We start from the raw sequence: 13,199 nt of genomic DNA, 5'->3' as shown, positions 1-13,199 counted from the left end.
TCGATGTGTCTGTGGGATCGTTGTGTCAGGGTGATCGTTGTGTCAGTGGGATCGTTGTGTCAGTGGGACCGTTGTGTCAGTGGGATCCTTCGGTCAATGGGATCGTTCGGTCAGTGGGATCGTTGGGTCACTGGGATCGTTCTGTCAGTGGGATCATTCAGTCAGTGGGATCGTTCAGTCAGTGGGATCGTTCTGTCAGTGGGATCGTTCTGTCAGTGGGATCATTGGACCAGTGGGATCGTTCAGTCAGTGAGATCGTTCTGTCAGTGGGATCGTTCTGTCACTGGGATCGTTCTGTCAGTGGGATCGTTGGGTCAATGAGATCGTTGGGTCAGTGCGATCGTTCTGTCAGTGGGATCGTTCTGTCAGTGGGATCGTTCTGTCAGTGGGATCGTTCTGTCAGTGGGATCGTTCTGTCAGTGGGATCGTTCTGTCAGTGGGATCGTTCTGTCAGTGGGATCGTTCTGTCAGTGGGATCGTTCTGTCAGTGGGATCGTTCTGTCAGTGGGATCGTTCTGTCAGTGGGATCGTTCTGTCAGTGGGATCGTTCTGTCAGTGGGATCGTTCAGTCAGTGGAATCGTTCAGTCAGTGGGATCATTCTGTCAGTGGGATCGTTCTGTTAGTGGGATCGTTGGGTCAATGAGATCGTTGGGTCAGTGGGATTGTTGGGTCAGTGCAATCATTCTGTCAGTGGGATCGTTCTGTCAGTGGGATCGTTGGGTCAGTGGGATCATTCGGTCAGTGGGATCGTTGTGTCAGTGGGATCGTTGGGTCAGTGGGATCGTTGGGTCAGTGGGATCGTTGGGTCAGTGGGATCATTCGGTCAGAGGGATCGTTGAGTCAGTGGGATAATTCTGTCTGTGGGATCATTCAGTCAGTGAGATCATTCAGTCAGTGGGATCGTTCTGTCATTGGGATCGTTCTGTCATTTGCATCATTTGGTCAGTGAGTTTGTTCTCTCAGTGGGATCGTTCTGTCAGTGGGATCGTTGGTTCAGTGGGATCGTTCTGTCAGTGAGATTGTTAGGTCAGTGGGATCGTTGGATCAGTGAGATCGTTGGGTCAGTGGGATTATTGGGTCAGTGGGTTCATTCTGTCAGTGGGATCGTTCTGTCAGTGGGATAGTTCTGTCTGTGGGATCGTTCGGTCAGTGCGATCGTTCGGTCAGTGGGATCAGTCGGTCAGTGGGATCGTTCTGTCAGTGAGTTTGTTAGGTCAGTGGGAACGTTGGATCATTGAGATCGTTGGGTCAGTGGGATCGTTGGGTCAGTGGGTTCATTCTGTCAGTGGGATCGTTCTGTCAGTGGGATTGTTCGGTCAGTGGGATCGTTGGGTCAATGGGATCGTTGGGTCAGTGGGATCGTTGGGTCAGTGGGATCGTTGGGTCAGTGGGATCATTCAGTCAGTGGGATCGTTGGGTCAATGGGATCGTTGGGTCAGTGGGATAGTTGGGTCAGTGGGAGCATTCGGCCAGTGGGATCATTCGGGCAGCGTGGTTGTTCTGTCCGTGGGATCGTTCTGTCAGTGGGATCGCTCTGTCAGTGGGATCGCTCTGTCAGTGGGATCGTTCTGTCAGTGGGATCGTTCTGTCAGTGGGATCGTTGGGTCAGTGGGATCATTCTGTCAGTGAGGTCGTTGTGTCAGTGGGATCATTGGGTCAGTGGGATCGTTGGGTCAGTGGGATCGTTGGGTCAGTGTGTTCGTTTGGTCTGTGGGATCATTGGGTCAGTGGGATCATTCGGTCAGTTTGATCGTTCAGTCAGTTTGATCGTTCAGTCAGTGGGATCGTTCAGTCAGTGGGATCGTACTGTCAGTGGGATCGTTCTGTCACAGTGATCGTTCTGTCAGTGGGATCGTTCTGTCGGTGGGATCGTTCTGTCAGTGGGATCATTCAGTCAGTGGGATCGTTCAGTCAGTGGGATCGTTCTGTCAGTGGGATCGTTCTGTCAGTGGGATCATTGGGCCAGTGGGATCGTTCAGTCAGTGGGATCGTTCTGTCAGTGGGATCATTCTGTCAGTGGGATCGTTGGGTCAATGAGATCGTTGGGTCAGTGCGATCGTTCTCTCAGTGGGATCGTTCTCTCAGTGGGATCGTTCTGTCAGTGGGATCGTTTTGTCAGTGGGATCGTTCTGTCAGTGGGATCGTTCTGTCAGTGGGATCGTTCTGTCAGTGGGATCGTTCTGTCAGTGGGATCGTTCTGTCAGTGGGATCGTTCTGTCAGTGGGATCGTTCAGTCAGTGGAATCGTTCAGTCAGTGGGATCGTTCTGTCAGTGGGATCGTTCTGTCAGTGGGATCGTTGGGTCAATGAGATCGTTGGGTCAGTGGGATTGTTGGGTCAGTGCAATCATTCTGTCAGTGGGATCGTTCTGTCAGTGGGATCGTTCTGTCAGTGGGATCGTTGGGTCAGTGGGATCGTTGGGTCAGTGGGATCGTTGGGTCAGTGGGATCATTCGGTCAGTGGGATCATTGTGTCAGTGGGATCGTTGGGTCAGTGGCATCGTTGGGTCAGTGGCATCGTTCAGTCAGTGGGATCGTTCTGTCAGTGGGATCGTTGGGTCAATGAGATCGTTGGGTCAGTGCGATCGTTCTGTCAGTGGGATCGTTCTCTCAGTGGGATCGTTCTGTCAGTGGGATCATTCTGTCAGTGGGATCGTTCTGTCAGTGGGATCGTTCTGTCAGTGGGATCGTTCTGTCAGTGGGATCGTTCTGTCAGTGGGATCGTTCAGTCAGTGGAATCGTTCAGTCAGTGGGATCGTTCTGTCAGTGGGATCGTTCTGTCAGTGGGATCATTCTGTCAGTGGGATCGTTCTGTAAGTGGGATCGTTGGGTCAATGAGATCGTTGGGTCCGTGGGATTGTTGGGTCAGTGCAATCATTCTGTCAGTGGGATCGTTCTGTCAGTGGGATCGTTCTGTCAGTGGGATCGTTGGGTCAGTGGGATCGTTGGGTCAGTGGGATCATTCGGTCAGTGGGATCGTTGTGTCAGTGGGATCGTTGGGTCAGTGGGATCGTTGGGTCAGTGGGATCGTTGGGTCAGTGGGATCATTCGGTCAGAGGGATCGTTGAGTCAGTGGGATAATTCTGTCTGTGGGATCATTCAGTCAGTGAGATCATTCAGTCAGTGGGATCGTTCTGTCATTGGGATCGTTCTGTCATTTGCATCATTTGGTCAGTGAGTTTGTTCTCTCAGTGGGATCGTTCAGTCAGTGGGATCGTTGGTTCAGTGGGATCGTTCTGTCAGTGAGATTGTTAGGTCAGTGGGATCGTTGGATCAGTGAGATCGTTGGGTCAGTGGGATTGTTCTGTCAGTTGGATCGTTCTGTCAGTGGGATCGTTGAGTCAGTGGGATCATTCAGTCAGTGGGTTCACTCTGTCAGTGGGATCGTTGGGTGAGTGGGATTGTTGGGTCAGTGGGATCATTCTGTCAGTGGGAGCGTTCAGCCAATCGGATCATTCGGGCAGTGTGGTTGTTCTGTCAGTGGGATCATTGGATCAGTGGTATTGTTTGGCCAGTGGGATCATTCGGTCCGTGGGATTGTTCCATCAGTGGGATCGCTCCGTCAGTGGGATCGTTCTGTCAGTGGGATCGCTCCCTCAGTGGGATCGTTGGGTCAGTGGTATTGTTTGGTCAGTGGGATCGTTCTGATTGTGGGATCGTTCGGTCAGTGGGGTCGTTCTGTCAGTGGGATCGTTGGGTCAGTGGGATCGTTAGCTGATTGGGATCGTTGGATCAGTGAGATCGTTGGGTCAGTGGCATCATTCAGTCAGTGGGATCGTTCAGTCAATGGGGTTGTTCTGTCTGTGGGATTGTTCTGTCAGTGGGATCGTTGGGTCAGTGGGATCGTTGGGTCAGTGGGATCGTTGGGTCAGTGGGATCGTTGGATCGTTCGGTCAGTGGGATCGTTGGGTCACTGGGATCGTTCTGTCGGTGGGATCGTTCTGTCAGTGGGATCATTCAGTCAGTGGGATCGTTCAGTCAGTGGGATCGTTCTGTCAGTGGGATCGTTCTGTCAGTGGGATCATTGGACCAGTGGGATCGTTCAGTCAGTGAGATCGTTCTGTCAGTGGGATCGTTCTGTCACTGGGATCGTTCTGTCAGTGGGATCGTTGGGTCAATGAGATCGTTGGGTCAGTGCGATCGTTCTGTCAGTGGGATCGTTCTGTCAGTGGGATCGTTCTGTCAGTGGGATCGTTCTGTCAGTGGGATCGTTCTGTCAGTGGGATCGTTCTGTCAGTGGGATCGTTCTGTCAGTGGGATCGTTCTGTCAGTGGGATCGTTCTGTCAGTGGGATCGTTCTGTCAGTGGGATCGTTCTGTCAGTGGGATCGTTCTGTCAGTGGGATCGTTCAGTCAGTGGAGTCGTTCAGTCAGTGGGATCATTCTGTCAGTGGGATCGTTCTGTTAGTGGGATCGTTGGGTCAATGAGATCGTTGGGTCAGTGGGATTGTTGGGTCAGTGCAATCATTCTGTCAGTGGGATCGTTCTGTCAGTGGGATCGTTCTGTCAGTGGGATCGTTGGGTCAGTGGGATCGTTGGGTCAGTGGGATCATTCGGTCAGTGGGATCGTTGTGTCAGTGGGATCGTTGGGTCAGTGGGATCGTTGGGTCAGTGGGATCATTCGGTCAGAGGGATCGTTGAGTCAGTGGGATAATTCTGTCTGTGGGATCATTCAGTCAGTGAGATCATTCAGTCAGTGGGATCGTTCTGTCATTGGGATCGTTCTGTCATTTGCATCATTTGGTCAGTGAGTTTGTTCTCTCAGTGGGATCGTTCTGTCAGTGGGATCGTTGGTTCAGTGGGATCGTTCTGTCAGTGAGATTGTTAGGTCAGTGGGATCGTTGGATCAGTGAGATCGTTGGGTCAGTGGGATCATTGGGTCAGTGGGTTCATTCTGTCAGTGGGATCGTTCTGTCAGTGGGATAGTTCTGTCTGTGGCATCGTTCGGTCAGTGCGATCGTTCGGTCAGTGGGATCAGTCGGTCAGTGGGATCGTTCTGTCAGTGAGTTTGTTAGGTCAGTGGGAACGTTGGATCATTGAGATCGTTGGATCAGTGGGATCGTTGGGTCAGTGGGTTCATTCTGTCAGTGGGATCGTTCTGTCAGTGGGATTGTTCGGTCAGTGGGATCGTTGGGTCAATGGGATCGTTGGGTCAGTGGGATCGTTGGGTCAGTGGGATCGTTGGGTCAGTGGGATCGTTCAGTCAGTGGGATCGTTGGGTCAATGGGATCGTTGGGTCAGTGGGATAGTTGGGTCAGTGGGAGCATTCGGCCAGTGGGATCATTCGGGCAGCGTGGTCGTTCTGTCAGTGGGATCGTTCTGTCAGTGGGATCGTTCTGTCAGTGGGATCGCTCTGTCAGTGGGATCGTTCTGTCAGTGGGATCGTTCTGTCAGTGGGATCGTTGGGTCAGTGGGATCGTTCTGTCAGTGAGGTCGTTGTGTCAGTGGGATCGTTCTGTCAGTGGGATCGTTCTGTCAGTGGGATCGTTCAGTCAGTGGGATCGTTCAGTCAGTGGGATCGTTCTGTCAGTGGGTTCGTTCTGTCAGTGGGATCATTCAGTCAGTGGGATCGTTCAGTCAGTGGAATCGTTCAGTCAGTGGGATCATTCTGTCAGTGGGATCGTTCTGTCAGTGGGATCGTTGGGTCAATGAGATCGTTGGGTCAGTGGGATTGTTGGGTCAGTGCAATCATTCTGTCAGTGGGATCGTTGGGTCAATGAGATCGTTGGGTCAGTGCGATCGTTCTCTCAGTGGGATCGTTCTGTCAGTGGGATCGTTCTGTCAGTGGGATCGTTCTGTCAGTGGGATCGTTCTGTCAGTGGGATCGTTCTGTCAGTGGGATCGTTCTGTCAGTGGGATCGTTCTGTCAGTGGGATCGTTCAGTCAGTGGAATCGTTCAGTCAGTGGGATCATTCTGTCAGTGGGATCGTTCTGTCAGTGGGATCGTTGGGTCAATGAGATCGTTGGGTCCGTGGGATTGTTGGGTCAGTGCAATCATTCTGTCAGTGGGATCGTTCTGTCAGTGGGATCGTTCTGTCAGTGGGATCGTTGGGTCAGTGGGATCGTTGGGTCAGTGGGATCATTCGGTCAGTGGGATCGTTGTGTCAGTGGGATCGTTGGGTCAGTGGGATCGTTGGGTCAGTGGGATCGTTGGGTCAGTGGGATCATTCGGTCAGAGGGATCGTTGAGTCAGTGGGATAATTCTGTCTGTGGGATCATTCAGTCAGTGAGATCATTCAGTCAGTGGGATCGTTCTGTCATTGGGATCGTTCTGTCATTTGCATCATTTGGTCAGTGAGTTTGTTCTCTCAGTGGGATCGTTCAGTCAGTGGGATCGTTGGTTCAGTGGGATCGTTCTGTCAGTGAGATTGTTAGGTCAGTGGGATCGTTGGATCAGTGAGATCGTTGGGTCAGTGGGATTGTTCTGTCAGTTGGATCGTTCTGTCAGTGGGATCGTTGAGTCAGTGGGATCATTCAGTCAGTGGGTTCACTCTGTCAGTGGGATCGTTGGGTGAGTGGGATTGTTGGGTCAGTGGGATCATTCTGTCAGTGGGAGCGTTCGGCCAATCGGATCATTCGGGCAGTGTGGTTGTTCTGTCAGTGGGATCATTGGATCAGTGGTATTGTTTGGCCAGTGGGATCATTCGGTCCGTGGGATTGTTCCATCAGTGGGATCGCTCCGTCAGTGGGATCGTTCTGTCAGTGGGATCGCTCCCTCAGTGGGATCGTTGGGTCAGTGGTATTGTTTGGTCAGTGGGATCGTTCTGATTGTGGGATCGTTCGGTCAGTGGGGTCGTTCTGTCAGTGGGATCGTTGGGTCAGTGGGATCGTTAGCTGATTGGGATCGTTGGATCAGTGAGATCGTTGGGTCAGTGGCATCATTCAGTCAGTGGGATCGTTCAGTCAATGGGGTTGTTCTGTCTGTGGGATTGTTCTGTCAGTGGGATCGTTGGGTCAGTGGGATCGTTGGGTCAGTGGGATCGTTGGGTCAGTGGGATCGTTGGATCGTTCGGTCAGTGGGATCATTGGGTCAGTGGGATCGTTCTGTCAGTGGGATCGTTCTGTCAGTGGGACCGTTGGGTCAGTGGGACCGTTGGGTCAGTGGGACCGTTGGGTCAGTGGGACCGTTGGGTCAGTGGGATCGCTCTGTCAGTGGGATCGCTCTGTCAGTGGGATCGCTCTGTCAGTGGGATCGCTCTGTCAGTGGGATCGCTCTGTCAGTGGGATCGATGTGTCTGTGGGATCGTTGTGTCAGGGTGATCGTTGTGTCAGTGGGATCGTTGTGTCAGTGGGACCGTTGTGTCAGTGGGATCCTTCGGTCAATGGGATCGTTCGGTCAGTGGGATCGTTGGGTCACTGGGATCGTTCTGTCGGTGGGATCGTTCTGTCAGTGGGATCATTCAGTCAGTGGGATCGTTCAGTCAGTGGGATCGTTCTGTCAGTGGGATCGTTCTGTCAGTGGGATCATTGGACCAGTGGGATCGTTCAGTCAGTGAGATCGTTCTGTCAGTGGGATCGTTCTGTCACTGGGATCGTTCTGTCAGTGGGATCGTTGGGTCAATGAGATCGTTGGGTCAGTGCGATCGTTCTGTCAGTGGGATCGTTCTGTCAGTGGGATCGTTCTGTCAGTGGGATCGTTCTGTCAGTGGGATCGTTCTGTCAGTGGGATCGTTCTGTCAGTGGGATCGTTCTGTCAGTGGGATCGTTCTGTCAGTGGGATCGTTCTGTCAGTGGGATCGTTCTGTCAGTGGGATCGTTCTGTCAGTGGGATCGTTCTGTCAGTGGGATCGTTCAGTCAGTGGAGTCGTTCAGTCAGTGGGATCATTCTGTCAGTGGGATCGTTCTGTTAGTGGGATCGTTGGGTCAATGAGATCGTTGGGTCAGTGGGATTGTTGGGTCAGTGCAATCATTCTGTCAGTGGGATCGTTCTGTCAGTGGGATCGTTCTGTCAGTGGGATCGTTGGGTCAGTGGGATCGTTGGGTCAGTGGGATCATTCGGTCAGTGGGATCGTTGTGTCAGTGGGATCGTTGGGTCAGTGGGATCGTTGGGTCAGTGGGATCATTCGGTCAGAGGGATCGTTGAGTCAGTGGGATAATTCTGTCTGTGGGATCATTCAGTCAGTGAGATCATTCAGTCAGTGGGATCGTTCTGTCATTGGGATCGTTCTGTCATTTGCATCATTTGGTCAGTGAGTTTGTTCTCTCAGTGGGATCGTTCTGTCAGTGGGATCGTTGGTTCAGTGGGATCGTTCTGTCAGTGAGATTGTTAGGTCAGTGGGATCGTTGGATCAGTGAGATCGTTGGGTCAGTGGGATCATTGGGTCAGTGGGTTCATTCTGTCAGTGGGATCGTTCTGTCAGTGGGATAGTTCTGTCTGTGGCATCGTTCGGTCAGTGCGATCGTTCGGTCAGTGGGATCAGTCGGTCAGTGGGATCGTTCTGTCAGTGAGTTTGTTAGGTCAGTGGGAACGTTGGATCATTGAGATCGTTGGATCAGTGGGATCGTTGGGTCAGTGGGTTCATTCTGTCAGTGGGATCGTTCTGTCAGTGGGATTGTTCGGTCAGTGGGATCGTTGGGTCAATGGGATCGTTGGGTCAGTGGGATCGTTGGGTCAGTGGGATCGTTGGGTCAGTGGGATCGTTCAGTCAGTGGGATCGTTGGGTCAATGGGATCGTTGGGTCAGTGGGATAGTTGGGTCAGTGGGAGCATTCGGCCAGTGGGATCATTCGGGCAGCGTGGTCGTTCTGTCAGTGGGATCGTTCTGTCAGTGGGATCGTTCTGTCAGTGGGATCGCTCTGTCAGTGGGATCGTTCTGTCAGTGGGATCGTTCTGTCAGTGGGATCGTTGGGTCAGTGGGATCGTTCTGTCAGTGAGGTCGTTGTGTCAGTGGGATCGTTCTGTCAGTGGGATCGTTCTGTCAGTGGGATCGTTCAGTCAGTGGGATCGTTCAGTCAGTGGGATCGTTCTGTCAGTGGGTTCGTTCTGTCAGTGGGATCATTCAGTCAGTGGGATCGTTCAGTCAGTGGAATCGTTCAGTCAGTGGGATCATTCTGTCAGTGGGATCGTTCTGTCAGTGGGATCGTTGGGTCAATGAGATCGTTGGGTCAGTGGGATTGTTGGGTCAGTGCAATCATTCTGTCAGTGGGATGGTTCTGTCAGTGGGATCGTTCTGTCAGTGGGATCGTTGGGTCAGTGGGATCGTTGGGTCAGTGGGATCATTCGGTCAGTGGGATCGTTGTGTCAGTGGGATCGTTGGGTCAGTGGGATCGTTGGGTCAGTGGGATCGTTCAGTCAGTGGGATCGTTCTGTCAGTGGGATCGTTGGGTCAATGAGATCGTTGGGTCAGTGCGATCGTTCTCTCAGTGGGATCGTTCTGTCAGTGGGATCGTTCTGTCAGTGGGATCGTTCTGTCAGTGGGATCGTTCTGTCAGTGGGATCGTTCTGTCAGTGGGATCGTTCTGTCAGTGGGATCGTTCTGTCAGTGGGATCGTTCAGTCAGTGGAATCGTTCAGTCAGTGGGATCATTCTGTCAGTGGGATCGTTCTGTCAGTGGGATCGTTGGGTCAATGAGATCGTTGGGTCCGTGGGATTGTTGGGTCAGTGCAATCATTCTGTCAGTGGGATCGTTCTGTCAGTGGGATCGTTCTGTCAGTGGGATCGTTCTGTCAGTGGGATCGTTGGGTCAGTGGGATCGTTCGGTCAGTGGGATCGTTGTGTCAGTGGGATCGTTGGGTCAGTGGGATCGTTGGGTCAGTGGGATCGTTGGGTCAGTGGGATCATTCGGTCAGAGGGATCGTTGAGTCAGTGGGATAATTCTGTCTGTGGGATCATTCAGTCAGTGAGATCATTCAGTCAGTGGGATCGTTCTGTCATTGGGATCGTTCTGTCATTTGCATCATTTGGTCAGTGAGTTTGTTCTCTCAGTGGGATCGTTCAGTCAGTGGGATCGTTGGTTCAGTGGGATCGTTCTGTCAGTGAGATTGTTAGGTCAGTGGGATCGTTGGATCAGTGAGATCGTTGGGTCAGTGGGATCGTTGGGTCAGTGGGTTCATTCTGTCAGTGGGATCGTTCTGTCAGTGGGATCGTTCTGTCTGTGGGATCGTTCGGTCAGTGCGATCGTTCGGTCAGTGGGATCGGTCGGTCAGTGGGATCGTTCTGTCAGTGAGATTGTTAGGTCAGTGGGAACGTTGGATCATTGAGATCGTTGGGTCAGTGGGATCGTTGGGTCAGTGGTTTCATTCTGTCAGTGGGATCGTTCTGTCAGTGGGATCGTTCGGTCAGTGGGATCGTTGGGTCAATGGGATCGTTGGGTCAGTGGGATCGTTGGGTCAATGGGATCGTTGGGTCAGTGGGATCGTTCAGTCAGTGGGATCGTTGGGTCAATGGGATCGTTGGGTCAGTGGGATAGTTGGGTCAGTGGGAGCATTCGGCCAGTGGGATCATTCGGGCAGCGTGGTTGTTCTGTCAGTGGGATTGTTCTGTCAGTGGGATCGCTCTGTCAGTGGGATCGTTCTGTCAGTGGGATTATTCGGTCAGTGGGATCGTTGGGTCAGTGGGATCGTTGGGTCAGCGGCATCGTTGGGTCAGCGGGATCGTTGGGTCAGCGGGATCGTTGGGTCAGTGGGATCTTTGGGTCAGTGGGATCATTCTGTCAGTGGGATCGTTGGGTCTGTGGGATCATTCTGTCAGTGGGAGCGTTCGGCCAGTGGGATCATTCGGGCAGTTTGGTTGTTCTGTCAGTGGGATCGTTGAGTCAGAGGGATCGTTGGTTCATTGGATCAGCGGGATCATTGGGTCAGTGGGATCGTTCGGTCAGTGGGATTGTTCTGTCAGTGGGATTGTTCTGTCAGTGGGATTGTTCTGTCCGTGGGATTGTTCTGTCAGTGGGATTGTTCTGTCAGTGGGACTGTTCTGTCAGTGGGATCGTTCTGTCAGTGGGATCGTTCTGTCAGTGGGATCATTGGGTCAGTGGGATCGTTGGGTCAATGGGATCGTTCTGTCCGTGGGATTGTTCTGTCAGTGGGATTGTTCTGTCAGTGGGATTGTTCTGTCAGTAGGATCGCTCTGTCAGTGGGATCGTTCTGTCAGTGGGATCCTTCCGTCAGTGGGATCCTTCTGTCAGTGTGGTCTTTCTGTCAGTGGGATCGTTGGGTCAGTGAGATCGTTGGGTCAGTGGGATCGTTGGGTCAGTGGGATCATTCTGTCAGTGGGGTCGTTCTGTCAGTGGGATCGTTCGGTCAGTCGGATCGTTCGGTCAGTCGGATCGTTCGGTCAGTGGGATCATTCGGTCATTGGTATCGTTCGGTCAGTGGGATCGTTGGGTTAGTGGGATTGTTGGGTCAGTGGGATCTTTGGGGCAGTGGGATCATTCTGTCAGTGGGATCGTTCGGTCAGTGGAATCATTCTGTCAGCGGGATCATTCTGTCAGTGGGATCGTTAGGTCAGTGGGATCATTGGGTCAGTGGGATCGTTGGGTCTGTGGGATCATTCTGTCAGTGTGATCGTTGGGTCAGTGGGATCGTTGAGTCAGTGGGATTGTTGGATCAGTGGGATCGTTCAGTCAGTGTAATCGTTGGGTCAGTGGGATCGTTGGATCAGTGGGATCGTTGGCTCAGTCGGATTGTTGGGTCAGTGTGGTTGTTCTGTCAGTGGGAGCGTTCGGTCAGTGGGATCATTTGGTCAGTGGGATCGTTCGGTCAGTGGGATCGTTCTGTCAGTGGGATCGTTCGATCAGTGGGAACGTTTGGTCAGTGGGATCGTTCTGTCAGTGGGATCGTTGGGTCAGTGGGATCGTTATGTCAGTGAGATTGTTAGGTCAGTGGGATAGTTGGATCAGTGAGATCGTTGGGTCAGTGGGATCGTTGGGTCAGTGCATTCATTCTGTCAGTGGGATCGTTCTGTCAGTGGGATCGTTCTGTCTGTGGGATCGTTCGGTCACTGTGATCGTTCGGTCTGTGGGATCGGTCGGTCAGTGGGATCGTTCTGTCAGTGAGATTGTAAGGTCAGTGGGAACGTTGGATCATTGAGATCGTTGGGTCAGTGGGATCGTTGGGTCAGTGGGTTCATTCTGTCAGTGGGATCGTTCTGTCAGTGGGATCGATCGGTCAGTGGGATCCTTGGGTCAATGGGATCATTGGGTCAGTGGGATCGTTGGTTCAGTGGGATCGTTGGGTCAGTGGGATCGTTCAATCAGTGGGATCGTTGGGTCAATGGGATCGTTGGGTCAGTGAGATAGTTGGGTCAGTGGGAGCATTCGGCCAGTGGGATCATTCGGGCAGCGTGGTTGTTCTGTCAGTGGGATCGTTCTGTCAGTAGGATTGTTGGGTCAATGAGATCGTTCGCTCAGTGGGACCGTTAGATCAGTGGGATCGTTGGGTCAGTGGGATCGTTGGGTCAGTGGGATCTTTGGGTCAGTGGGATCATTCTGACAGTGGGATCATTCTGTCAGTGGGATCGTTGGGTCTGTGGGATCATTTTGTCAGTGGGAGCGTTCGGCCAGTGGGATCATTCGGGCAGTGTGGTTGTTCTGTCAGTGGGATCGTTGAGTCAGTGGGATCGTTGGTTCATTGGATCAGCGGGATCGTTGGGTCAGTGGGATTGTTCTGTCAGTGGGATTGTTCTGTCAGTGGGATTGTTCTGTCAGTGGGATTGTTCTGTCAGTGGGATTGTTCTGTCAGTGGGATTGTTCTGTCAGTGGGATTGTTCTGTCAGTGGGATTGTTCTGTCAGTGGGATTGTTCTGTCAGTGGGACTGTTCTGTCAGTGGGATCGTTGGGGCAGTGGGATCGTTCAGCCAGTAGGATCACTCTGTCAGTGGGCTCGTACTGTCAGTGGGATCGTTCTGTCAGTGTGATCGTTGGGTCAGTGGGATCGTTGGGTCAGTGGGATCGTTGGGTCAGTGGGATTGTTGGGTCAGTGGGATCATTCTGTCAGTGGGATCGTTCAGTCAGTGGGATCGTTCGGTCAGTCGGATCGTTCGGTCAGTGGGATCATTCGGTCATTGGTATCGTTCGGTCAGTGGGATCGTTGGGTTAGTGGGATCGTTGGGTCAGTGGGATCTTTGGGTCAGTGGGATCATTCTGTCAGTGGGATCGTCCTGTCAGTGGAATCATTAGCTCAGTGGGATCATTGGGTCAGTGGGATTGTTGGATCAGTGGGATCGTTCATTCAGTGTAATCGTTGGGTCAGTGGGATCGTTGGGT

This window comes from Somniosus microcephalus, chromosome 3 (assembly GCF_052327205.1).
Source record: "Somniosus microcephalus isolate GS21.2 chromosome 3, FLI_Smic_1.0, whole genome shotgun sequence".
NCBI classification, from domain to species: Eukaryota; Metazoa; Chordata; class Chondrichthyes; order Squaliformes; family Somniosidae; genus Somniosus; species Somniosus microcephalus.
This window is presented reverse-complemented; position numbering follows the sequence as displayed.